This window comes from Suricata suricatta, chromosome 5, assembly GCF_006229205.1.
Source record: "Suricata suricatta isolate VVHF042 chromosome 5, meerkat_22Aug2017_6uvM2_HiC, whole genome shotgun sequence".
NCBI lineage: Eukaryota > Metazoa > Chordata > Mammalia > Carnivora > Herpestidae > Suricata > Suricata suricatta.
In genome coordinates, this window is record NC_043704.1 from 76,745,438 (window position 1) to 76,765,491 (window position 20,054).

Consider the following 20,054-nt stretch of genomic DNA (forward strand, 5'->3'; position numbering starts at 1 on the left):
CTCCTCTTTTCATTTCTTCCTGTGCCCCAATTGCCTAATTGGTCCTGCTTGTCACTGCAATCTCAGGGACTGCCAGTTAGACTCCTTGGTTCCCAGAGGAGTCGGCACATTAATCAGGGCACAGTAGTCTTCCTCATGAACCTGAAACTGCGCCTACCATTTTCTTTTGGCTCCATGCGCCAGTGGATCATTAGGTAAAGTAAGAAATTATAATAACAATGCAATTATCCAAGATTATCAGAAGTGATGCTCCCTACCACCTAACAGAAAATAGAAAGGAGTATATTTGAAACTTCCCTGTTGATTTCTCTCTCGGGAATAATTACAGGGTAACAGAGGGCTTAGACCACACCAGGCACGTAACTCAGACCAGCCAACATGCTAGCTGAGGATCAGAAAACCCTAGAATGAATAGTTGGAAGAAAGTGATGACAGATATCACTTATGCCTCACTATTATATCAGGGATTGGAGTATATTCCAGTAGGTATCTTGCCTTAAATTTCATCATCTAAGAAGCATTAAGAGGAGCTTGGAAGTCACTGCTCTACCCCAATAACAAGTAGAGAGATGAACAGATTGAAAAATCAACAACTCTTCTTAGATCCACAAGAAAGGCAAGGACACAGGGAAAACAACCTCCCCCAAGAGGGGAGAGATTGACAGGTATACACAGAGTTGCAGCTCAGCAGAGCAGAAACTCAGAAAGGCAGACCACCCACAGAAGAGGTGCCAGTGTGGGAAGCCTGGACTATCACTAATGAATTGCAGAGAGCTCTGAGAAGTCTGAGTCATGTTAGCATAGATACTCTTGAGAGTTAAAACTCCATGGGGCCACAGTTGGGGGTGAGGGACAACACAATATTGTGAGATTTACCTCCAGGACTTGACCTGGTTCTCATAGTAAATATAGGAGAAAAATTTTCTGGGGCTTCCGGCAGGGGGAAGAGGAAAGGAACTATTCTGAACTATTCCAGAGCACGCTGTGCTTCTTCACAAGGTCTGCCCTCAGGAAGAATTAATAAACCAGAGCTTAGACTGCAGGGGTGAATTTCAGAATCCAGCTGACCGAGGGAAGGGAAATGACCAACTCAAGCCCACTCTAGCCATTGTGTTCCACCGAAGCGGGAGGAAAGAACTGAGAAGACACTTGTGGAGTACCACTTATAACCAGACAACTGAAAGACAGAAACTACCTGGTAACACTACAGAATACATCCCCTCCTCCCACACCTTCCTACCAGTTTACTAAAGGCCTATTTACAGCAGTTCCTTTTACTTGGTACATCAAGTAAATGGTTGACTTGGTTCTCTGTATTTAAGAGTCTCTTATAATTTGCCTCCCTCTCTGTTTTTATCTTATTTTTCCTTCCCTCCCTATTTTGCCTTCCCACCCCATGGAGTTATTAGTGGACTAAGCACATGGCTAAGAATCTCTGAGCAAAAAAATATATTAATAAATAAACCTAAAACTGTCCTCAAAAAATAAAGTCTTTAAAAAATCATATGTGTTTATTGTATCTATACCCATGTTTCCTTTTTGGATCAAATACTATGGGGTACAGAAAGATTGGAGAAAGAGTTGTACACAGGTGTCACTTTTACTGACAATAAGTTCCATAAAACTAAACCCAGTGGATAGTTTGCAGTCTTTAATTCACTCATTTTTAAGAAACAACCTTTCTGGAAGGAACATGGGTCTTTGGGATTTGGGACACTGCATTCTCCTAGGTTTTTTTCCCTACTTCCATGATCCTTTCATTTTACTCTTCCTGGTTCTTTCTTCCTGTACTCAACATGTAAAAGGTGGATTGATTTAGGACTTACTTTGAAGGAATCTTTCATTTTTTTTTACAACTACAGGCTTACATTTTAAGTGATCTAACTTTTACCCATGAATTTAGTCACCACTAAATAAGATGATTCATAGTACATTAACCCTATAAAATCTTAAATCTAGCTGCCAACTTGATATTTCTACTTGGATATATCAAAGCTATCCCAAGCTCATCATCTCTAACATTGAACTAATGATTCTTTCAACCAAATTAAAACAAAAGCACAGATAACTCGAACAAACAAGAAAACAAACAAAAACCCTAAGCCTTGTTTTATCACTGTTTAATGGTGCTCCTTATCTTGAAGAAAGGTAATGTCACTCATTCAGTTGTGCAAGATAAATCAGGTTTATCTTTGTGTGCCAGGCATAGTTTTACATGTTTTGAATTACATCATTAAGTAAAACAGACACAGACTTCTGTCCATGTGACGAGAAACCCTTCTCTCTTTCCTACACCATATCTATCAGATCCTAACCCTCCACCACCTAATGATTCCCTACATCTGTGCATTTTGTTCCCATGTAAGTACCAAGCATTCCAAACTAGTATAAAATCTCATTTGTACCATTACTAAAATAAGCCATGACTGGTCTCCTTCCTCTATTCTTATCCCTTTCCATAAGCACTCTTCTTCTTGGGGCCAGAATAATCTTTACAACATAGTGATCTCATCATCTCCTTTCTTTGTTCAAAAATCCTTTCACAATGTTCCACTATTCTGGAGCTGGAAACCAAAATACTTAACACCCTTTGTAAGGCTCTGCACGATCTGGCCACTGTTAATAACGGCAACCAGACTGTTTCTTTTTCTGCTCTTGGGACACTGACATTTTCTTATGTGTCCTAGAGAAAACATTCCTTCCCACTAAAGCTTTGGTGTGTGCTGTTCCTCCTGATGGGGAAGCAGGCCAGTTCCATTCCCAGCTCTCTTCTACAAGTTAACTCACTGTGATCATAACTGAAGTTGATTGCTGCACAATTAGGGAAGGGGTCTCTGAGATCCTACACTAGTGTTATTTGATTTCATAATAACACACACTTCCTTTTATGAAGTACTAGAGCAATTATGATCATTATGTTATAACAAATCAAATAAGAATGAAGGGAAATCTGCTCTCAATAATGATAGAATAGATTGTATCAATTTGGCCTTCTAATAGGTAACAATTATAAACATGAAATAAAATTAAGAAAAAAACAATAGAAAGCACTGAGGGGTGGGCACCTGAGTGGCTCAGTGGGTTGAGCATCCGACTGTTGGTTTTGGCTCAGTTCATGATCTCCAGCTTCTTGAGTTCCAGCCCTGTGGGGAGCGGCAAAGATTCAGCCACTTGGCCATTTGCTAGCCGGATATGTCACTCCCTGAGGGGAGCTGCAAAAATAGGCAGGGGAGCGCCACTCCCTGTCAGAGGAGAAGCCAGAAGATCAAAGATCAACCACCGGCAGGCAGGGTAGTATCAGCCCCTCAGGCACTGTGCTAAAACACTCTAGTTTTGTTCCTCTTTTACTCCAGTTTTAATCCCTTGACCCTGTTTCCTAGCAACCGACCTAGGTCAGCTGCCTTGTTTTCCCGCCTTGAAACCTTTATAAGATAGGGTGTTTTCTCAATAAAGAAGAGGCTTGATCAGAAACCGTGTGTTGTGTCCTTACTCTCTGTGCGTCCCCCTTCCTGCCCTGTTTTCTCTCCCTCCCTCAGGATCAAGAACCCGTGAGGATTCACCACCCCTCGGGCCCGGAGCCACCGGGGCGGGACACGACACAGCCCTGCATCTGACTCTGCACTGATGGTGCAGAACCTGCTTGGGATTCTCTCTTTCTCTCTCTCTCTCTCTCTCTCTCTCTCTCTCTCTCTTTCTCTCAAAATAAAATAAATAAACTTAAAAAAAATAAAGCACTGAGGGATGACAAGAAGGACACAAACTGAAGGGCAGTCTATCCTTAAATGAAGGATGAACTTTGCATTAATGTACCTTTTTGCCTAAAGAAATGCTCCAGCTGTCATATCAGAGTGGAATTGGGATTTAGGCACAAAGATACCATTTGGAGAGAAAAGGACACACATTTATAGTTACTTCATGGCTGAAAAGAGAACTGGGGAATCCTCAGAAAGAGGGTTCCAGAGAGGAAAATAACAAAATCTGCATATTACTTCCACCCAAGTCCTTGACTAACCCCTGAACTACAGAAATGCAAGACAGAATTTAGACAGCTACAAGGAAGGAAATAGCCAGAGGATGCAAGAACTAAGCAGAGATTTCACCTGTTGCCAAAGACAGGAGAAAGAAGTTTGAACGTTGACACAAGAATTTGTACTTTTGACTGCTAGAACAGAAATCGTCATGTTTTATTGGAAGATCAGAGCATTCAGTATCTTCACAACATATTAGGAAAACGTCTAGTGTAATATAAAAAGTAATGAGACATGAAGTAACAAACAAAGCAAAAAATGTGATCAATAGTTAAAAAAAATACAGACTAAAGATGATTCAATATTAGAACTAACAGACAAGAACTTTCAAACGGATATTATATTAAAATATATTCAAGTATTTAAAGGAAAATACAGCTGTAATGAATGAACAAATGGAGAATATTGGAAGAGAAATGGAAACTTAAAGAGTGGAAATTCTAGACCTAGCATTTACAGTATCGGAAATGAAAAATTCACTCTTGTATTTTTGAACTTAAGAGCAGATTGGAAGTAGCAAAATAATGTGTAAGTAGTATGAAGATAAATCAATAGAAAATTTCTAGTCTGAAGAACAAACAGAAAAAAAGTAATAGACAAAGGGAACAGAATTTCAAAGATCTGTAAGATGATATCAAATAGTGTAACATACACACAATTGGAATCTCATAAAATGAAGTAAAGAAGAATTGAATAGAAAAGTATTTTGAACTAATGATGGCTGAAAATTCCTAAAATTTGTTAGCAAATTTCAATGATGATAGAAGCAAGGAAAGCACACATGGTTATCTTAAAGTCAAATTACTGTAAGTCAAAGATAAAGAGAGAACTTTGAATATAGACAAAGAAAAGCAAACTGCTGCATACAGAAGAACAAAACAAATATATCTGACTTCTTACAAAAACTAAATTGACAGAGAAAACTTTCTGGAATGAATGGAAACATTCTATATCCTGATAAGGGTCATGATTATACAGGTATATAAATACATATGTGTGTGTTGATATATATGTATATATGTGTGTGTGTCTGTGTGTTGTGTGTATATATGTATATAATGTCATCAATGTATTCACATAATGTGTGTGAATTACAATCTATGTAAATCGTATAAAAATGAACTTATTTTATGAGACTGACGTGCTGCCCACTGCGCTAAGAAGGCGATAAAAATGAACTTATTTAAATACATACAAAGAGAAAGACATATTGCATAGAGAAGAGCAGGAGTATAAATGATTCCTGACTTCTCACCATAAGTCTGTAAAGTGTTACATGTGAACAAAACATAACTGTCTACATTGGATTCTACAGTCAGTAAAAATATCTTTCAAAATAAAGACATTTTCAGACAGAGAGAGTTTGTTTCCAGCTGACCTGCACTATAAAAACTTTTCAAAATGCTAACTGAAGTTATTCAGCCTAAAAAAAATGATACCAGATGGAACTCTGTATCGGCAGGAAGAAATGAAGAACGTTAGAATAGATAAATATCTGGGCAACTATACAAAAGACTTAAAAATCTTATTTTTACATGTAGTTTTAAATTTGAAATACTGTTAATGATTTATAACAAACTAATAATAATATATTATGATATATATAATATGTGGAAGTAACATATGAAACAACTAGAGTATAAGAAGTGAGAAGAGGTGAAAATGACCTCAAATCATTTAAAATCCCGTGAAGTAATATTCTATAATATTATTTGAAGGCAAACTTTTGAAGGCAAGCATACTTAAAGATGTTTATTATAATCTCTAGAGCAACAAGTAAAAAACAACATAAAATGGTTTAGTTAAAAAGTCAGTTCAAGGGTGCCTGGGTGACTCAGTCAGTTGAGTGTCCGACTTCAGCTCAGGTCATGATCTCACAGTTTGTGGGTTCCAGCCCCGCGGTGGGCTCTGTGCTGACAGCTCAGAGGCTGGAGCCTGCTTCAGATTCTGTACCTCCCTGTCTCTCTGACCCTCCCCTGCTCGCTCTGTCTCTCTCTGTCTCTCAAAAATAAATAAGAAACATTAAAAATTTTTTTTAAATACGTCAGTTCAGAGGACAAAAAGGGATACCAAAGACAGTGATTTCCTCCCCTCCACCCCCAAAAGACAGGTAAGAAAGAAAGACTACAGGAACAGTGAAAAAATAGAATAGGTGGGAAAAAAATAAATCATATGAATAGTTACATTAAATAAAAATGAACTAAACACTTCAATTAAAAGGCAAAGATTGTCAAATTGAACTAAAAAAATACAACAAACATATGCTGTTTGCAAGAAACACATTTTAAACAGAGAGCACAGGCTGGTTGAAAATAATAGGGTAAAAAGAAAACACAGTGTGCAACAATAAACATGAGAAAGCTGGTGTGACTATATTTATACCAGATGAAGTAGACTTAAAAATATAAAGTGTTGCTACATATAAAGAAGGATATTTTATAAGAAGAAGAAAAATTAGTTAACACATATGCACATTATATGAAAGAGGCAGAACACTTACTTCCTCTGGATGTCAACACAACCCGATGCCATGCTGTACAATTCTGTAGCTATATGTGAATCATGAAGGGCTCTTAGATTGAAGCCAAGACTTAAGACAGCAGAGTGAAGAGAAAATACATATTACGCATCGACACCTTTGTTTATATCATTAAATATCTATTAGTCACATCTCACTGGGTCCTATCTTACTGCTAAACCTCCAGTTATAAGCAAATCAATGCATTCATTTATTGTTTTAGTCCATTTTTTGGCAAATTTCTAGTATTTTTAGTCAAGGATGTCCTATTTGAAACAGTGAAACATGAACATACAATTGTTAAAATAAATATTATACTGTAAGTGTATTAGAAAATCAATTCCCATAAGCAGATTCTAAGGAACCTGAGAGTCTCTGGGTCTCCTCTTGTACCTATTGATACCAGAAAGCATTTAGCTTTTATAAGACCCTATCAGATCATGTAGATCTATTGGGAAGATTATGGATTTTATGATGATCAAAGATGACATTTTAGATTCTTCCTTTTAAATGTTATAACATTATATTTATAACATTATAACAGATGTATCTTGAATCAGAGAGAGATACCTTATTAAACCCCTATTTCTTCTCCAAATTGACATTTGGTATCTTTGCTTCTGAATAAGCCTTTCTCACCATGTTCAGCAGGAATTAATTTTTTCCCCATGCACCTGCTTCCTCTTTTATCCCTGTATCTGTTATTCTGTATTGTAATTCCTATTTTTTTCATTTATCAACTCAACCAATTAATATGCTACTTAAAGGTAAGGTTTCATGCTTTATCAGTTTCAGATTCAACATACCTGGTTTAGTGCCTGCTGGAAAGAATATTTATTGTTGAACCAAATGAGATGAAATCAAATAAAATAAGATTTATATATGTGTACCAATATGAATCTTTTTCCAAATCTACTATTGGAACTTCTTAGACCTACATGTATATGTGTTCAGTTGGAAATTTTTATTTTTTATTTTTTCAAGTTTTTATTTAAATTTCAGTTAGTTGATATGCAATGTAATGTTAGTTTCAGCTATAGAAATTAGTGAGTCATCACTTAGATACAAACCTGGTGCTCATCACAAATACACTTCTTAATCCCCATCACTTATGTAACTCATCTCCTCACATACCTCTCCTCTGGTAACCATCAATTTGTCCTCTCTAGTTAAGAGTCTGTTTCTTGGGTTTTCCTCTCTCTCCTCCTTTCCATGTTCATTGTTTTCTTTTTTAAATTCCACATATGGGTGAAATCATATGCTATTTGTCTTTCTCTGTCTGACTTATTTTGTTTAGCATAATACTCTTTAGCTCCATCTATATTTTTTGCAAATACCAAGATTTCATTCTGTTTTTATGGCTTGAGTAATGTTCCATTGTATATGCCACATCGTTTTTATCCATTCATCAGGCAGTGAACATTTGGGCTTTTCCCATAATTTAGGTATTGTTGATAGAGCTGCTATAAACATGGGGATGCATGTAGCTCTTTGAATTAGTATTTTTATATCCTTTGGGTAAATTACCTAGTAGCACAATTGCTGGATCGTAAGGTAGTTCTATTTTTAACGTTTTGTGGAATCTGTTTTCCACAGTGGCTGCGCCAACGGGCTGCACCCATTTTCATTCCCACCAACAGTATAAGAGGGCTCCCTTTTATTTGCATACTCTCCAACACCTATTTCTGTGTTGTTGATTTTAGCCATTCTGATTGCTGTGAAGTGATACCTCACTGTAGTTTTGATTTGTGTTTCCCAATGATGAGTGATGTTGAGCAATTTTTCATGTGTCTGTTAGCCACCTGATGTCGTCTTTGGAAAAATTTCTCCCCATTTTTTAACTGAATTATTTGGGTGTTTTTGGGTGTTGAGTTTGAAAAGGTTTTTTTTTTAACATATTTTGGATACTAATCATTTATTAGATGTGTCATTTGCAAATATCTTCTCCCATTCCATATGTTGTCATTTAGTTTTGTTGATTGTTTCTTTTCCTGTGCAGAAGGTTTTTATTTTGATGAGATTCCCATTTTTTATTTTTCATTTTGTTTCCCTTGCCTTAGGAGATATATCTAGTAAGAAGTTGTTATGGCCAATGTCAAAGAGTTATTGTTTTCTCCTCTAGGATTTTAATGGTTTTCTGTCTCACAATTAGGCCTTTAATCCATTTTGCATTTATTTTTATGTGTGGTGTAAGAAAGTGGTCCAGGTTCATTCTTTTGCATGTTGGTGTCCAGTTTTCCCAACACCATTTGTTGTAAGGGCTGTGTGTTTTTTTTTTTTTTTTTACATTGGATATTCTTTCCTGCTTTGTTGAAGATTAATTGCCCATATACTTGTGGGTTCATTTCTGGATTTTCTATTCTGTTCTATTGATCTATGTGCCAATTTTTGTGCCAGTACTGTACTGCCTTGATGACTATACTATAGCTTTGTAATATAACTTGAAGTCAGAAATTGTGATGCTTCTGGCTTTGCTTTGCTTTTTCATGTTTGCTTTGGCTATTCAGGGTCTTTTGTGGATCCATACAAATATTAGGATTATTTATTTTAGCTCTGTGAAAAATGCAGTGATATTTGACAGGAATTACATTAACTATTTCGATTAATTTGGGTAATATATACATTTTAACAATATTTGTCCTTCCAATCCATAAGCATGGAATGTTTTCCATTTCTTTGTGTCATCTTCCATATCTTCCCTAAGTGTTTTATAGTTTTCAAAGTACAGATCTTTTACCTTTTTTGGTTCTGGTTTATTAGGTATGTTATGGTTTGGGGTGCAATTGTACATGGGATTGATTTTTTTATTTCATTTTCTACTGCTTAATTATTGGTGTATAGAAATGCAACAAATTACTGTACATTTATTTTGTATCCTGCGATTTTACTGAATTTGTGTATTTAGTGCTAGCAATATTTTGGTGGAGAGTTTTGGGCTTTTGGGGGGAGCCATGAATATAATGCCATCAGGAAGTAGTGAAAGTTTGACTTCCTCCTTGCCAAACTGGATGCCTTTTATTTCTTTGTGTTCTCTGATTACTGTGGCTATGACTTCCAGTACTATGGTAATAACTGTGGTGAGAATGGACATCCTTGTCTTGTTCCTGACTGTAGAGGAAAAGCTCTCAAATTTTCCCCATTGAGAATGATGTTAGCTGTGGGTTTTTTTTTTTTTATATACATGATCTTTGTGATATTGAGGTATGTTTCCTCTATCCCTACTTTGTTTAAGGTTTTTATCATGAATTGATGTTGTATTTTATCAAATGCTTTTTCTGCCTCTCTTTAAAGGATCATTTGGTTCTTATCCCGTCTTTCATTAATATGGTGTATCATGTTGATTGATTTGCTAATATTGAGTTGTTTTTGTAGCCCAGGAATAGATCCCACTGGATTGTGGTGAATGATTGCTTTAATGCACTGTTGGATTTGATTTGCTAGCATTTTATTGAGAGTTTTTGCCTCTAGGTTAATCAGAGATATTGGCCTGTAGTTCTATTTTTTGGTGGAGTTTGTCAGGTTTTGGTAACAGAGTAATGTTGCACTCACAGAATGAATTTAGAATTTTTCCTTCCATTTATAATTTTCAGAACAGCTTGAGAATAGGTACCAACTCTTCTTTAGATGTCTGGTAGAATTTTCCTGTGAAAATATGTGGTCCTGAATTTTTGTTTCTTAGGAGTGTTTTGATTACTGATTCAATTTCTTTTCTGGTTATTGGTCTGTTCAAATTTTCTATTTCTGTCTGTTTTAGTTTGGCTAGTTTATATGTTTCTAAAAATTTATCCATTTCTTCTTTTGTCCAATTTGTTGGTATATAGTTTTTCACAGTATTCTTTTATGACTATTTGTATTTCTGTGGTGTTCATTGCTATTTCTCCTCTCTCATTTGTGATTTAATTATTTGGGGAAAAAATGAGAGCTTTTTTTCTTAATAAGTTTGTGAATTTTATTGATTTCTTTCCCACAGAACCAGCTCATGATTTCATTGGTCTGTTCTATTGCTTTGTTTTTAGCTTCTATATCACATATTTCTGCTCTAATCTTTATTATTTCCCTTCTGCTGGTTTAGGCTTAGTTTGTTATTCTTTCTCTAGCTCCTTTGGGTGCAAGGTTAGGTTGTTTATTTGAGATTTTGCTTGCTTTTTGATATAGGCCTGTATTGTTTCATACTTCCTTCTTAGGTCTGCTTCTGCTGCATCCATAAAATTTTGGACCACCGTGTTTTCATTTTCATTTGTTTCCATAAATGTTTTTTTCTTTGATTTCCTGTTTGGCCCATTTATTGTTTAGTAGCATGTTGTTTAACCTCCACGTATTTGTGGTCTTTCCAAATTTTTTCTTGTGGATAACTTCAAATTTCATAGCATTGGTGGTCAGAAAATATGCATGGTTTGATCTCAATCTTTTTGTATTTGTTGAGGCCTGAGTTGTGACCCAGAGAATGTTCCATGTGCACTTGAAAAGAATGTGTATTTTGCTACTTTATGAAGAAATGTTCTGAACATATCTGTTAAGTCCATATGGACCGGTGTGTCATTCAAAGTCATTGTTTCCTTGTTGATTTTCTGTTTAGATGATCTGTCCATTGATTTAAGTGGGGTGTTAAAGTCCTCTACTCTAATTTTATTATTATCAATTTGTTCCTTTATGTTTGTTATTAATGGTTTTATATATTTGGTTGTTCTCATTTTGCAAGTATAAATATTTACAATTATTAGATCTTTTTGTTGGATAGACCCCCTTTATTCTGATATAGTGTCCTTCTTCATCTGTTGATACAGTCTTTGGTTTAAAATCTAGTTTATCTGATGTAAGTATTGCTATGCCAGCATTCTTTTGACGTATATTTGCATGATAAATATTTACCCATTCCTTCACTTTCAATCTGCAGTGTCATTAGGTCTAAAATGAGTTTCTTGAGGCAACATGTAAATGGGTCTTTTTTTTTTTATCCATTCTGACACTTTATGTCTTTTGATTGGACATTTAGTCCATTTACATCCAGAGTAATTTTTTATAGATATGTATTTAGTACCATTTTTATTACTTGTTTTGTCATTGTTTTCTGGAGATTTTTTCTGTTCCTATCTTATCTTTGTCATTTTTGGCTTTTCTTTTACATTCAAAGAACTCCCCTTTAATACTTCTTGCAGGGCTGGTTTAGTGGCCATGAATTCATTTAAATTTTATCTGGGAAATTCTTTATATCTCCTTTTATACTGAATAACAGTCCTGTTGGATAGAATATTCTTGGCTGCAGATTTTTCCCATTCAGCACATTGAATATATCATTCAACTCCCTTCTGGCTTGCCAAATTTCTGTTGAAAGATCTGCAGCTAGCCTTATGGGTCTTCCCTTGTAAGTTAGGGACTTCTTTTGTCTTGCTGCTGTAAAGATTTTTTCTTAACTCTATATTTGGCAATTTGATTATAATGTATTGGTATAGGCCTGCATTTGCTGATTTTGATGGGAATTCTCTGTGCCTCCTATATCTGGGTGTCTGTTTCGTTCTTCAGATTAGGGAAATTTTCAGCTTTATTTTCTCAACTCAGTTTTCTGCCCCCTTCTCTCTTCTTCTGGGACTCCTATAACGCAAACATTTTTACATTTGATGAAGTCAGTGAGCTCCCTAAGTCTATTCTCATATTCCATAATTCTTACTTTCTTTTGTTCAGCTTCATTATTTTCCATTATTTTACCTTCTGTGTTACTTATTTGTTCCTCTTCTATTTCTATTCTTGTGTTCATTGCATCCAGTCTTTCAAATCTCAGCTATTGTATTTTTTCATTTCTGATGGTTTTTGAACTCTTTTATCTCTGAAGTAAGGGTTTCCCTTAAATCTTTCATTCTTTTCTCAAGCCTAAATTCTCCATCAGTCATTTTACTTACATCTGTTTTGATTTGATATCTATTACCTTATCTTGTTGTTTCATTTGTGATGAGTTCCTCCATCTTGGCATTTTGTCTGTCTGTCTTCGTCTGTATGTTAGGAAAGCCTGTTATATTTCCTACTTGTGAGAGTAATGGGTTTTTGAGGAAGCAGTCATATAGTGTCCAGTGCCTGGTGCTTTAGGGAGTGTGTCTGGGATGTGTTGTGTGTACTCTGCTGCTGTGTTTTGGCTGCTCTGTTCTTCGGACCAGTTGTCCACAGAGGTGCTCCTTGCCTGCAGTGGGGGGTGTTTGGGCCTTGGCCAGAGTGTGGCGAGTTTTAACTAGGCATGCTTTGGTCTGCCTGTTAAAGGAGACCTGATACTATGTCAACTGAAGCCTTGCAGAACTCTTTGTTCGGAGACATGGTATGGGCAGGTCCTTGTGCTGCTCTTCTTGGGAAGGAGCCTCCCATACTGGGACTGAGGCAGACTTGGTCTAGAAGGGCAGTACTGGCAGAGCGCAGAGGTGTGGGACCCTGAGTAAGTAGGTTATGCGGCTTGTGTCAGTGCTATGCCGTTTACCTCAGGTGGGTGGGCCTGTATTTACACTGAGGGGCAGGGGAAGAAAATGGTGTTAGCCAGCTCTTTTGTCTCCAGAAAGGGGTCTCTGTACTTGTTACTCCCAGAAAAGCACTCTGAGAAAGAGCCAACAATCTCTCCACTCACTATGCCTCCCAGCCATTTTTCAGACCACTGTTTTCATGCTGTCTGCCTTGGGATTGCCTGCTACCTTCTCTCCAGGAGTAGTGCATGCCCTTCAGACTCTATCCTAGCCAAGCCTGTGGACTTTTAACACTCCAGGCTTTCGGGATGTGGTACTGGCAGGAGCTGTGCTGGCCTCCCTGAGGAGGGTCTGATTGCAGGTTTGACCCAGAAGGACTGTCATACCAGAGTGCAGGGATATGGGAGCTGCAGCAAGGAAACTGGGCAGCTAGTATCTGGGAGAGTCATCCTCAGCAAGTGTCTCTGTGGCTGTGCTGAGGGGTGGAGGTTCGGGGATATGGCGCTAGCCAGCTCCTTTGTCCCAAGAGAGGTGTCAGTGTGAAGGCCACCTCCAAGAGGAGTGAATAATCTCCTCACTGTGTGCCCCAGGCATTCTTCAGATCTCTGTCTCCACTATGGTCCTTCCCAGAGCCCTTTGCCTGTCTTCTCTCCAGGAGTAAGGCAGTGCCCCCAGGGCTCAATCACAACCAAATTCTGCTCCCTCTTTAAAATTCAAGTTTTCAAGCCTCACTAGTTGCAAAAATTCATGAAAATCAGCCCCTCATTTCCCCAGTCAATGGCTTTGGGAAGTGTTCTTGTGTGTTCCCCTGTGTGCTCCTTTCTCCCTCTCTCCTCTCTGACCAGGGCTCCCTCCCCTGTGCAACACCCAGGGTCTGTTTCTCTCCCAAACCATGTCTCCCCACTACCTACCTTTTCTAGCATGGCCTCCTCTCTCCCTCTAGTTGTGCAGTTTGTTCTGCCAGTCCTCAGGTTGAATTCTTGGGTATTCAGACTGATTTGATAGTTATCTAGTTGTGTGGAGGGAGGAGAGAAGCATAGGGTCCTCCTACTAAGCCGCCATCTTAACTCTGGGCAAAAATTTTAAATCAAAAGCAATGGAGACTCTCCTAAGCTACTTTAAGTAAAGTGAGTTGATTTTAATGTGTCAGTAAATGATGAAAGTTCTCAGAGGAGCCTTGAATATTTGCTGCTGTTTCTTGGAAACCCCAGGTATGGCATTATCTGTTGACATGCAGCAGAAGCAGGAGTTCATGACTTTCACTTCAGAGAACTATTAATATGCTTTATGGCTTCTGATGAAAAATGGAGCTCTTAAAAGAAATAAAGCATTAATAAGGAATTTTAAAATGCCCACATACTCACCATTTGGACTTGACAACTGATAACACCGTGGTATTTGAGTCTCTTTTTTCTTAAAAGAGACAAAATGCTGCAGGTAAATTGGACCCCTTTTCAATCAATTCTGTTCGCATTTCTTTTCCTACTCTACAGAAGCAACTGTTAATGTGAGTTTAGAGTGCACCATCTTCTGATATGGATAAGTATTCTCATAATCAGTATATATTTCCCTTACTTTGAAGTGTTTTGAAGAGATTATGTTTGATCAGTTACTGGCATATTTGAATTTATTTTTACCATCTTCATTTGTGTTACCTTTTTATGATGCTTTTGTGTTATCACCCTTTCTTTCTTTCTATTGGATTGATAGCATTGTCTTTTCTCTGGGCAATCAATATTTTCCCCTCTGAATCAATCTACTACTTTTAAACTTACATACTTATATTATTTTAGTGTCTTCTATTATATTTTAATATATCTAAAATATCATTTAGTGTTTCTAAAACATTAAACTTAAAATTTATTTCTCCTAAACAAGAAAAAAGATATATCTACTTTAACAGCCATATAAATTATTCCCCTCTGACCTCCACATTATTTACTATTTTAATCCCACCTCCTTTTTTACATATGCAAAAGAAATCATTATTTAAAAATTAATATTTAATATTTATGTTTATTTATTTATATATTTAATTAATTATTGCTCATTTTTTCTTCTTGCATGCTACTTCCTCTGTGTTTATTGTCTTTCCTTCTTAAGTATATTTTCTACTTATAAATTCCATGCTTTCACGTAGCATTTATTTCTTTTTGAAAATTTGTTTATTTCATCCAAAGGTTTGAATTATGGTTTAGCTGGTATATAATTTTAGGGTGACAGTTTTATTTTTTCCCTCAGAGTTTTGATAATATTATTCCAAAAGTCAGCTAGCCTCAATTTATGCTGATAAGAAATTTACTGATAGTCAAAACTACTTATTTTTATACTACAGTTGTTCTTTTTTCTTTTCATTATTTTTTTAAAATCGCATTGAGCACTTTTAACATATAAACATACTAATTTTAAAGTGTCTTTCTTATATTTCTTTTCTTGTGATCCCATACATACCATTTTTTCACTTGCAAGTTGCGATCTGCCTTTTTACTTTTCAAATCTGTAAGAACATGTTCATTGGTCATCTTCCTAGGGAGTCTTATGCAAGTGTTGAGTGTTGGAAGTTCCTCAGTGGGGCAGTTTTATCATTACCTCTGACTAGGCCTTATGGGTAGACTGGTTCCAATTTTGATATTGGTTTTCCTACCTCAGGATCTTCCAAATAGTTCAGGTGCTGTAATTTGAGCTACATACAAGTTTAGAACTAAAATCTCATACTTTTACTGGTGACTTGGTTCATACCTATGACCTCAGAAGCCATTGCACGGTAGGGAGGGATTTCAGAGACTTTAAGACTCTATGCGGATATGAAGTAGCACTTCCTTGGCTTCTGGCTTATACTTAGAGCCTAGCTTCAGCTCTCACTGCGTGGATCAACTTTTGCATGCAGCTTAAATATTCAAGTCTTTATCCCTCCTTTCTCAAAAAGAACATGGCTTCCCTTTTGATTACTGCCATGGTTCTGGGATTATTTTTTATTTCTGGCATCTAAATGTTTCCCTTTTTTACTTTATATCTTGTCTCATTGTTTTGAATTTATTTAAAATGTAGTAGCCAGCATTACTATATGTTTAGAGTAAGAACAAGAGCTCATGCTCTATTTAGTCCACCCTGTAACTCGAAGTCTATTCCCTCAGTCTGTATCTTTTTCAGTGTCTTTCTATTCAATAGCCATTGTCTCTGTGAGCAGATATTTTATGCTAGACCATATGTTTGCAGCCTGTTTACAGACTTGCTGCTCTTGAATCAGTCTGAGTAAACTCACTCAAAGAACAACTTAAGTCAGTTTCTCTTAGTAGGGGTGGTAGGTTGGGACTATTATTAACATATTTTATATACTCTGGAATGTAAGGTTCAAGTTCACAAAATGAATAAAAGATTGGAGATCACTTAAGAAATAAGAGTATTACATAAAAGATATGCAAAACTATTCATTCACTGATGAAAGAGTTCATTCATCTTTCATTAGTGAATGAATGGCCTGTGCTTTCATTTAAGCTCTGCATCTATTTTACTTAAGTAAAACCCTTCTCTGTCTCTCAATTTCCTCAACTTTAAATAGTGAGGACAGAGGCACCTGGGTGGCAGAGTTGGCTGAGCATCTGACTCTTGATTTCAGCTCAGGTCATGTATGATCTCATTGTTCGTGAAATTGAGCCCCACAGTGGGCTCCATGCTGACAGAACAGAGCCTGCTTGGAATTCTCTCCCTCTCTCTCTCTGTCCCTCCTTAGCTCATACATGCATTTTCTCTCTCTTTCTCTCTATAAATAAATAGATAAACATTTAAATAAAATAGTAAGAATAAAATAGAATAGTAAGGATTAAATTGGCTCTGCCTACTTCACAGGCTGTTATAAGAACAGAATCACGAGGAGGTAGAGTATGTGCAAATATTTTGAAACATATAAATATGACTTATTGCTACTGCTCTTGTTATAACAGAAAGCTATATTTTGATTCACAAGACCACTTATGTAGTCTTATTGTAATCTCTGATCTGTAATGACAAAATAATAAAGCTTATTAATCATCAAGCCATTTTGGTCATATTTCATTATTATAATATGTCAATGGTGCCAAAAATATAAACCATCATTGAAAAATCATGTTACTTTGAAAGGTTATTAAGCAGCCTGATTTGCTAAAAAGAACTTAGTCTTTAGAACTAGGTTTATTTGGTTACAAATTCTAGTTCTCCCACTTCATAGCTACTTGATCTTATGAAGGTAGAAGTTAATTTTTCTGAATCTTTGTTATCTAATTTTTGAACTGGAGATAATTATACCTGATTCTTGTCTTTAGAATGATTAAATGTGAATCTGGGTAAGTAAATCCTATCACCCTTCATCTTCCTCTTTCTTCTACTATCTTCCAACACAATCCTTTATAGCAAATTTCAAGGTCAGCAAGACTGAAAAGGACTATATAGTTGTAAGACTTTTTGAGGAAAACACTGCCTATAAATGCAGCTATTGATAAAGTACACAGCTGTGGCATTTTGGGGGGTACAGATTTGTTAGTGTAAGCCATCATAAATATGCTGCAGGAGATGGTCACCTTCTATGGTTAATTGAACTTGATAGCCAATCACTGTGACCTGTTTTATGCAATTTATGTAATTCTCTGAATAGTTTTCAATGTATATATCTAGGCTAGGATTTTTTATTTATTTATTTATTTAAATTTTGTTCTCAAGCTAGTTAACATACAGTGTTGTCTTGACTTCAGGAGTAGAATCCAGTGATTCTTCACTTACATATAACACCTAGTGCTCGTCCCAACAAGTACCCTCCTTAATGCCTATCACCCATTTACCCTACCTCTCCACCACTCACCACCATCAAACTTCAGTTTGCTCTCTGTTTTTAATAGTCTCTTCTGGTTTGCCTCTTTCTCTGTTTTTATCTTATTTTTCCTTCACTTCCCCTATAATCTTCTGTTAAGTCTTTCAAATTTCACATATGAATGAAATCATATGATATCGGTTTTTCTGACTGACTTATTTTGATTAGCAGAATATGCTCCGGTTCTATACATCTTGTTGCAAATGGCAAGTTTTCACACTTTTTATTGGCAAGTAGTATTCCATTGTACATGTATATCTATTTATCTATCTATCTAATAGATATCTATTTACCTATTCATCAGTTGATGGACATTTAGGCTTTTTCCATAATTTGGCTGTTGTTACTAACATTGCTATAAACATTGGGGTGCATGTGCCCCTTTGAATCAGCACTCCTGTTTCCTTTGGATAAATTCCTAGTAATGCAATTGCTCGGTCATAGGGTAATTCTATTCTTAATTTTTTGAGGAACCTCCATATTGTTTTCCAGAGTGGGTGCACCAGTTTACATTCCCATGAACAGTGCAAGGTGGTATCTCACTGTGGTTTTGATTTGTATTTCTCTGATGATGAGCCATGTTGAGCATCTTTTCATGTGTCTGTTTGCCATCTGGATGTTTTCTTTGGTAGGTTAGGATTTTTCAGATGAAAGTATATGTAGTGTGTTAGGTACATGATTATGATTCTGTTACACTCCAGAGGAAAATGTTGCATTATTTTTATGTTTTATCTTTTAATTCTTCAAAAGATAATGTGTTTCACAAGAATAACTAACATGGTATGTCTTTGATATGCTTTTCAAAATTGGGAAGTAATTATGCAGCATATTTGGAGATGTTCTCTCTGCCTTTTTGTGTGTAATCTTTCTCTGTTCTGTTCCAGTTTGTTGCTGAATTGACAATAATTGATTAATTGATTTATAGCTCTGAATAAAAATTTGAAATTCCTGAATAAAATATAATAAAAGTCTTCCTAAGGGTAAGCAGCTTAATGAACATAATAGAAAGGAGACTTCCTTTGAGACAGTTTGATTTTAAACTTTTCTTAGTTTCTCTCAAGGGCAGTTTTTATCTACAGACTATGTGACTTGTATTGAATATAGGCACTGTCATAATTGAGTGAACCTTTAATTGTAGACTTTGGGTGGCTTTCAAAAGGAAGAAGAATTTTCTTTTAATTATCTTTGGCTAATTATCTCTGCATTAATGGCCTGACTGCTGTTATTCATCATACTTGAAATATAAATAGAGAATTAGAGCTGAGGGGACAGTCCTAGACAAGGGCTTTTCTCTCCATGTCAAAGAGACTGTTCGTGTTAGGGGTCCGTGAAAGTCCAGTAATTCTCAGGAGCTTAGACTTTGATTAGTGGTCTGACAAGACTTCTGACTCTCCATCATATTAAATAATTGGATTAGTCATGGTTCTTTTATTTATGTATGAAAGATATTTTAACCATATTACAGAAAACAAAAACAAAAACAAATTATTGGTTCATGTGATTATAAAGTCTGGAGAGAAAATTCTTTAGATATTATTGGATCCAGAGACTCAGAATAGGTCTTCAGGAAGTTATTCTCTCTTCATTGCTTCCTTCGTTTCCCCTCTGTTGGTTTCATCCAGCAGATGACAGCTTAGCAGCTTTTATTCTCCTAGAAACCTAAGCAAAAGATCATTTTCCTTTTTGAAAATTCCAGTAGTCCCAGTTCAACTTCGTTAGACTGATTTGGACAATATATCGTTTATAAATTTATTATCAGAGCTAGAAAAGTATTACTGAGTGGGTGGGCTTGTATTATATGCCTTCTTCTGGATCCAATTCTGACCAGAAAACAATGATTAAGAGAAGGGAAGAGCTGAATGGCCTAAAAAGGTAAATCAGAATGTCATTACTGTGAAAAGGGACAATGAATACTGAACTGCAAAAAGAAAAAAAATCTTGGTTATGCGTTTGTTAGTAATATTCGTGTTGTGTCTAAACAATGAAAAAAATTTCATAAAGTGAACGCAGTGCTTGTGAAATTTAGAATAGTGGGCATTTGGGTCAAAGAGAACAGCAAAGACATAGGGATGGTGAAAGAACATAATAGTTTGGAGAAAGGGGTTAGGTTGTTATTGTGGCTAAATCTCATAGTAATCTCATCCATGCAGTATCATATCTCAAGTAGACCCTTATTGTTCCTTGGAAATAATACTACATTGCCCAGGATGATTCACTTCCTTATTTTC

At 36.2% G+C, this 20,054-nt stretch overlaps 1 protein-coding gene across 1 annotated transcript in view; it reads right to left on the reverse strand.

Moving 5' to 3' along the window:
• Positions 1-19,226: 19,226 nt before the first annotated feature.
• The window catches only part of IL1RAP (interleukin 1 receptor accessory protein), a 144,485-nt gene continuing 143,657 nt past the window's right edge, over positions 19,227-20,054 (reverse strand). Inside the window, exon 12 of the transcript XR_003908709.1 lies at positions 19,227-19,485. The gene's annotated coding sequence lies outside the window, so the exon portion shown is untranslated. The remainder of the gene's footprint in view (positions 19,486-20,054) is intronic.